This window comes from Castanea sativa, chromosome 12 (assembly GCF_040712315.1).
Source record: "Castanea sativa cultivar Marrone di Chiusa Pesio chromosome 12, ASM4071231v1".
Lineage (NCBI taxonomy): Eukaryota > Viridiplantae > Streptophyta > Magnoliopsida > Fagales > Fagaceae > Castanea > Castanea sativa.
The window spans coordinates 42,585,761-42,593,544 of NC_134024.1; positions in this window are offsets into that span (position 1 = coordinate 42,585,761).

The window sequence follows — 7,784 nt, forward strand, 5'->3', positions numbered from 1 at the left end:
AAGCAATCAAATCTTCCACATTCTATCTCATATGTACAACTTCTTGTTTACGGCTAGCCAACCAATAGACAATGCTTTGGGATAGTTAGATGCAACCAAAGTAGTTGCCATCAAAGAATAGTTGTAGCTTAAGAGAACTTTCCAGATATAGTAATTTGCCAAATGGCCTTATCTTCATCCTCAAGCTCAACAAAGAATAATTGACCTTGAATAGTTACAAGAGCATACGATTTAGTAGGCTTCCAATTAGACGCCTTATCTTTCAATACAAAATCCACTTTAGCTTTAGAGTTACTTGTAGCATCGTATATGACACGAAAACCATATCTTTTGAACCAAAACTCCAGCAAGGTACCAAAGATCATCCTAAAGAAATATAGTTTTCCCATCCCCCACTATAAACTTACTAACATTTCTTAGTTCAGTCCTCATTTTAAGAATTTCTCTTTAACCCCAACTACATTCTTGTGGAATTTATAGAGTCCAAAAGCACTTTTCTTTGAGTACATGGGTTAGTTTTTCCAAAATTATTTTACCTACCCACTTACAAATGATGTGGTAGCCAGAATCGAATGACCAATATAGCATCCATGCGTGGCATATTCAAATTGTAATGGCATCTTACAAATGTTTTCATATGATAAATGAAAAAAAGGAAATGTAAAAGGAGAAGGCAGGAAAAGGGAGATAATAAATTTTTTCAATGTGCATTCATAAACTTGGTTTGGGCCATCAATCATAGAGTCACAAATGAAATAATTTAGTCCATGAAATAGATAGATAGATAGATAGAATGCGTTACTGGCATTAGACTAATAAACCACCCCCCCCCCCTCTTTTTTAAAATGGTGAAAGAAATAAAAATCCATGAAAAATGCTATTGGGTGGTTCTAATAATCAACAAAATCAAAATATAAAGTATCTTCCTAAAAATGAGTCTTTTTTAATTTTATTTTTGAATTATCTTTTACTTTTTGTAATCCAAATGGTTATTTTTGATATGTCGATAGTTGGGGTGAGTGAATTTGAACCTTAAATCTCTTCTTTAGCAACACCAAAAAATCCTTTTCGAACCCCTACTAATTGTTATTAAAGAGAAGTTTTTTTCCTATACTATGGTTGCAAGCCTATTGTTGTGTTTTGGAATTAGGAGAAACAAAGTTTCAACAAATGGAGATTTTATGGCGAAGCTTTAAACAAAGAAGTTGGGTTATTCACTTCATTGATTTGACTTCTCTTTAGTTGATTGGTTCTTCATTAGAAACATCATAAGATGTTAATTGATTTACAAAACTCTTTACATAATCCCATTCAACATAATTTTTTTATGGGTTGGACCTTTGCATAATAATGTAACAATCAGTATGTACTAACTATTTTAATAAGATATTTTTATATATAAAAGTGATTTCAGTGGGAATATTATATATAAGAAAATTATATATATATAAAAAAATATTTTTAGTGTGGATTCTATAATTTTTTTAAAGGTACATTGATAACTTTATCCTCAAATAAATGACTAGTTAAAATTTTTGGCATTTATCTAAATAATTTATCTTTTGTTAAAAAAATAAAAATGATGTGTTTTGACAGTAAAGCTTTTCAACCTTTTCTTTTTATAGTTTTCTGTCAAGTGAGACTTTTGTCTTATGTACTAGAGCACAGCAAATAATGATGCTTACACGTTTCAGTATTATGTGCTTAAAAGAACTGAAAGGAAACCAAACCATTTTCTCTCATTTAATTATCAATGAAATAGAATTATATCAACTAAACAATTAATTATATACTTATATATATATATATATATATATATATATATATATATATATATATATATAAAATCAAAATCTCTGAAATTCTCACAATTTTCTATGTCAGCATAATGTTTAAATAAATTTTTTTTTTTGTTTAGTCCAAACTTAACAAGAAGTGAAACTCTATCTCTCTAACTAAAGCTCTCACAATTTTCCACGTTGGCACAATATTTAAATAAAATTATTTTTGTTTAGTCCAAATTTAACAAGAAGTGAAATTCTATCTCTCTAACTGAAGCTCTCACAATTTTTCACGTCAGCACAATATTTAAATAAAATTATCATTTTTTTAAATAAAATTATTTTTTTAGTCAAAACTTAACAAAGAGTGAAATTCGATCTATCTATCTAACAAGTTTAATTTAAACTCAAACTCTTCATTTTTTTTAACAATTTTTTTTAATCCAAACTTAACAAGGAGTTTTCTAATAAGTCCAACTTAAACTCAAATTTAAACGTTGATAATTTATCTCAAAATTTGCAAGGTTAATCATGAACATTATAAAAGCAATGTAAATCCCTTTTTTTTTTAAGCCGAGTAGAAGAATGAGTTCTTCTTATGTTATTTTCTTCTCATCTACTTTGTAAATATATATATATATATATATATATATATATATATATATATATATATATATATATATATATATTTTTTATGGTTTTCATGTATTTTTTTTTTAAAGTAATTTTCGTACATGAACCACCAAACTCTCTTTAGTCATTTTTAACAAGATAAAAAATCTTGCAATAATTGAAATTATTTTATTGAATGTAACCCATCTTTCTTTTATATTTCTCTATTGTTTAGTCATATATATTTTGTTGTGTTTCAATAAATTTTAAGCTGTGAATCATCTAAGTCTTAAATATTTTTTAGTTTTTCAGAAGTTTTAATATTTGAATTTATGAGTTTTTTTTTTTGCAGTAAATTTGAAATTATCTAAATTTTTTTTTATAAGCCATTGCACATTCGAATAATAAGTTCTTCATCAAATTGTAACACAAATTCAAATCACACAAGAGCAAATCATGCAATGGTGTAGTCTCTTAATCAACTTAATATTTTATAAAACTATTTTAGTCTATCTCATAAATAGGTAGGACTATTTTAGTTTATCTCATAAATAGGTAGGTTTCCGTGCATAGCATAGGTTAGCAACTAGTTGTTATTAAAGAGAAGTTTTTTTTTTTTTTTTCCTCTCTCTCTCTCTTGATACTATGATTGTAAGTCTATTGTTGTGTTTTGAAATTACGAGAAGCAAAGTTTTAGCAAATAGAAACTTCATGGCAAAGCTTTAAACAAAGAGGTTGAGTTATTCACTTCATTGATTTGACATTTCTTTACTTAATTGATTCTTCGTTAGAAATGTCATAAGATGTCAATTGATTTACAAGACTTTTGGTATAATCTCATTCAAAATAATTTTTTTATGGGTTGGACCTTTGCATAATAATTTAATAATCCGTATGTATTAACTATTTTAATAAGATATTTTTATATAAAAAAATTATTTTAGTGGGAATATTATATATATATATATATATATATATATATATATATATATATATAGTGTGGATTCTATAATTGTTTTTTAAAGGTACATTGATAACTTTATCCTCAAACAAATGACTAGTTAAACTTTTTGGCATTTATCTAAATAATTTATCTTTTGTTAAAAAAATAAAAATGGTGTGTTATGACCGTCAAAACATTTCAACTTTTCCTTTTATAGTTTTTTGTTAAGTGAAACTTTTGTCTTTTTTTTTTTTTTTTTTTTTTTTGGTAACCTTCAATAGAATTTCTTTAAAAAAGATCAGAAAAAGGGGGGGGGGTGTGGAGTCTGCCTTACAAACCTCGAGTAACTCCACTGGCAGACTATCCTTAAGAAAAAACATAAAGCAGGGGTCCTAAGAGCTAGCTTAGCAGCGCCGTGGGCTGCAGAATTACAAACTCTTCTAACCCAAACAAAAGAAATAGAACAAAAGGCCCTACTTAAAGTAAGAATATCACACACAAAGTTACTAATGACCCAATTAGGCTAGAGACTATGATCTGATAGTGCATCAAAACACTCTTTCGCATCACCTTCAATCACGACCTTTGTCCACCCTTCAGCTAAAGCAAGATTGACAGCCCAGAGCACTGCTGCAGCTTCAGCTTGAGAAGGGGGGCAACTGCAGTACGGCTTGATCCATGCTTTAATGGAAGTACTAGAGCACAACAAATGATGATGCTTACACGTTTCAGTATCATGTGCTTAAAAGAACTGAAGGGAAACCAAACCATTTTCTCTCGTTTAATTACCAATGAAATAGAATTATATCAACTAAACAATTGATTATTTACTCTCTCTGGTCTGTAACCCCCATTCATGGCTATTATTGCTAAACTCCTGGGTTGTTTTAAGAACAAGGTGCACCATCATACCGACAACAACAACGTAGCACTAGATCAAGAACAAGGAGAAGAAAGTATGTACGCCTTTTACAAACGCATTGAGACCCAGAATCAACTCAGCGCTGACTTTTTGAGTTTCCAACCTCAAGTTTCTGTGAATGCAAGAAACTCTCTGGTTGATTGGTTGACGTCCCTCCATTTTTCTCTTGATCTTTTGCAACCGACACTCTTTCTCACCGCCAATATCGTCGATCGTTTCCTCTCTGTTGAGGTTGTGTCGTCTGAACATGACTTGAAACAGGTGGCTATTGTTGCATTAGTCATTGCCTCTAAATTTGAGGAGAACTGGTCTCCTTCTGCTCTTACTTTAATGGAGGAGGATGAGAGGATGGTTATGGTAGTACTTATTACAGTCAACAGCAGATTGATGCCATCGAAAAAAACATTCTTCAAAAATTGGGGTGGAAGTTATTGGTTCCTACCATCCATTCCTTTTTGGTTGAAATTTTCGAATCTTGTGGGTTCCGTGATCAAGAACTCAAGGATATGGCATTCTTTTTTGGTGAAGTGGCACTTAACAATTACCATGCTACTATCAGTTACTCTCCATCCACACTTGCTGTCTCTGCCATTTATGCTGCAATGTGCGTGCTAAAGAAAAGCCATATTTCTTAACACCAATCAATCTCATTCTAAAGGAGAAGTCACATTCTGTGCTAGAATGCTTCAACGGTTGGCGAGTATGGCACCTACTGGGAAACTGATGAGAACCCTTGCTGAGAAGTATTCTGATCAAATTTTGCTATTACATCCCAAAAAGTGGTAACAGTAGTTTCTATATGTTTTCTGTTTTTTTGTTTCTTGTAAATTTTAGTGCTTTTTTTTGTTAATAAAGTCTAGTATTATTTTAGTGGTTTCAATAGGTACTTTTTTTTTTTTTTTTTTTGTGATAACATAATGTCAGTATGCCACCTTGAACACACCATGAGGGACTAATTTCAATTTCATTTTTAAAAGGGGAAATAAATGATTTCATTCCATTGCTATGTCCGAATTCCCCAAAATACTGATTTAATTTCTCAAATGTAAATGTCAGGCAAAAGCAAATCCAAGCTTAAAGCTTTCTTATCAACTGCAGGAATGGCAAGAACATTGGTAGGTTCCCCTGAAATCTGGGTGTTCTCATTAGTTGGTTGTTCCCCAGCTAATTGTTGATCTTATATAGCTTGAATCATCTTTGCTCTGCATCTTTGAATTCAAGTGAGTTCAGCAAGTGGCTGAGAGAACAATGAACATCATGTGCATTTGGATTTTCAGTTGACAAAAAACCGCAACATCCTCTGCTCAACATCTCTCCCTGCATTTCCTCTCAAAAAAAAAAAAACTCTCTCTGCGTCAGCTCGGGAGGCATTAACCCATATATCATAAGGGCATGGAAACAAAGCAGGTCAATATGATTACAAGAGGAAACAGCAACCAACACACACATAACACAAATTCTCAAACACAAAACACGTATGACATGCACAATCTAATTTCACGCAGCCCGAAACCTAAGCCTCCAAATTCTTTCCCTAACCCATCTCCCACAAAATAGAGTTGGGTTGGTTCAATTTGATCCAACCCGTGCCTCTCAAAAACCCAGGCCGACTGAAACTCTCTCAAACTTAAACTCAATCCCTTCGGCCCAGATCTGTTAAAATTGGGTCCATGTCTAACGAAGCCCAGCTTTGAGACCAACTCAAACAAAAATCCAAAAAAAACAAAGCCAACCAGGGACTTTTCCCGAAATTGCCATTTGAACCCCAAACTTCACAAATGTGGTATAGATAGTTGCCCACCAAGCAAGTTTACGGTCTATGACTACCAGCCCATTCCCTTTTAACTCTCTAACACCCCTAGCAAATCTTCCCACACAAACTGAGCATTTGAAACTATACATATTTTCATCCTGTCATCCCAAACTCTTCTGGCGAAAGAACATTCAAAGAATGGATGAACTCTACTTTCAAGGCAGTTCCTAAAAAAAAAACAAACTGCCATCTGAATACCCCACTTAGCCGTGGTATCTCATATGGATAGCTTATTGTTTACGGTTAGCTAACCAATAAACAGATGTTTTGGGATGGTTAGATGGAGTCATAGCAGTTCCCACCACTCAATATGTTATAGCATAAGAACTTTAATTTGTCAAATGACCTTGTCTTCATCCTTAAGCTCAACAAAGAATAGTTACAAGAGCATACAATCTAGCAAGTCTTCAATTCTGTGTCTTATCTTTTAGCATGGAATCCACTTTATCTTCATAGTTACTTACAAGATCATATATGACACGGAAGCAATATCTTTGAACCAAAACCTTCAGCAAGGTGCCAAAGCTCATGGTAAAGAAATATAGTTTTCCTATCCCACACCTCAAACTTGATAAAATTTCTTGCTTCATCCCATGATTTAAGAATTGCTTCCAACCCTCAATACATTCTTAATTTTTAGCGTCCAAAAGTACTTTCCTTTGAGCATATGATGTGATAGCCAGAATCAAACGACCAACATAGTATCCATGTGTGGCATTTGACAAATGTTTTCAGTTTATAAAGTAAAAGGAGAAGGAAAAAAAGGAATGATAAATGTTTTCAAGGTGCATTCATAATCTTGGTTTGAGCCATTAATTATACAATCACAAATGAAATAATTTAGTTCATGAAATAGATAAATAGAGTGCTTATTGGCATTACACTGATAGGCCCACCCCCCTCAAAAATCAGTGAAAGAAACAAAAATCCATGAAAAATACCATTGCTTCTAATATGATAATCAACAAAATCAAAATATAAACAAAGTGATCATATCTTCCTAAAAATGGGTCTTTTTTATTATTTTTTAATTATCTTTTGCTTTTCGTAATCCATATGATTGTTTTTGGTATAATGATAATTGGGTTAGGGAAATTTGAATCTTGGATATTTTTGTTAGAAACTTCAAAAGATCCTTTATAAGCCCTCGTACTGACTGCTATTAAAGAGAAGCTTTTTCTTATACTATAGTTACAAATCTATTGTTGTGTTTTGGAATTAGGGGAAGCAAAGCTTCAAACAAAGAGATTGGACTGTCTACTTCATTGATTTAACTTCAATTTACTTAATTGATTATTCTTTAAAAACATTAGAAGTTGATTGATTTACAAAGCTCTTGGTATTATCTCATTCAAATAATTTTATTTTTCTGGGTTGGACTTTGCATAAACTAATAATCATTCTGCATTAACTAATTTAATGAGATTTGTTTTGTTTTAGGAAAAATAAACTATTTCAGAAGGAGTTTTTTATATATACTAGTAAGGGTTGCATGTGCAAGGCACGTGCTGCCCCTTGAGTGAGAAACTTTAAGATAGAATATTTGTTTGAAGTAGTTTAAAACCATGTATTTAAATTTAGAATAGTTATTTAAAATATGCCTATCTATTTAGAATGATAATTTCTTAGGGGCAGGCATTTGGTATCAAATGGTACTATGTCAGCAATATGAAAATCCAATAAGTGTGAGATATCTCAACAAAAATAATTAAC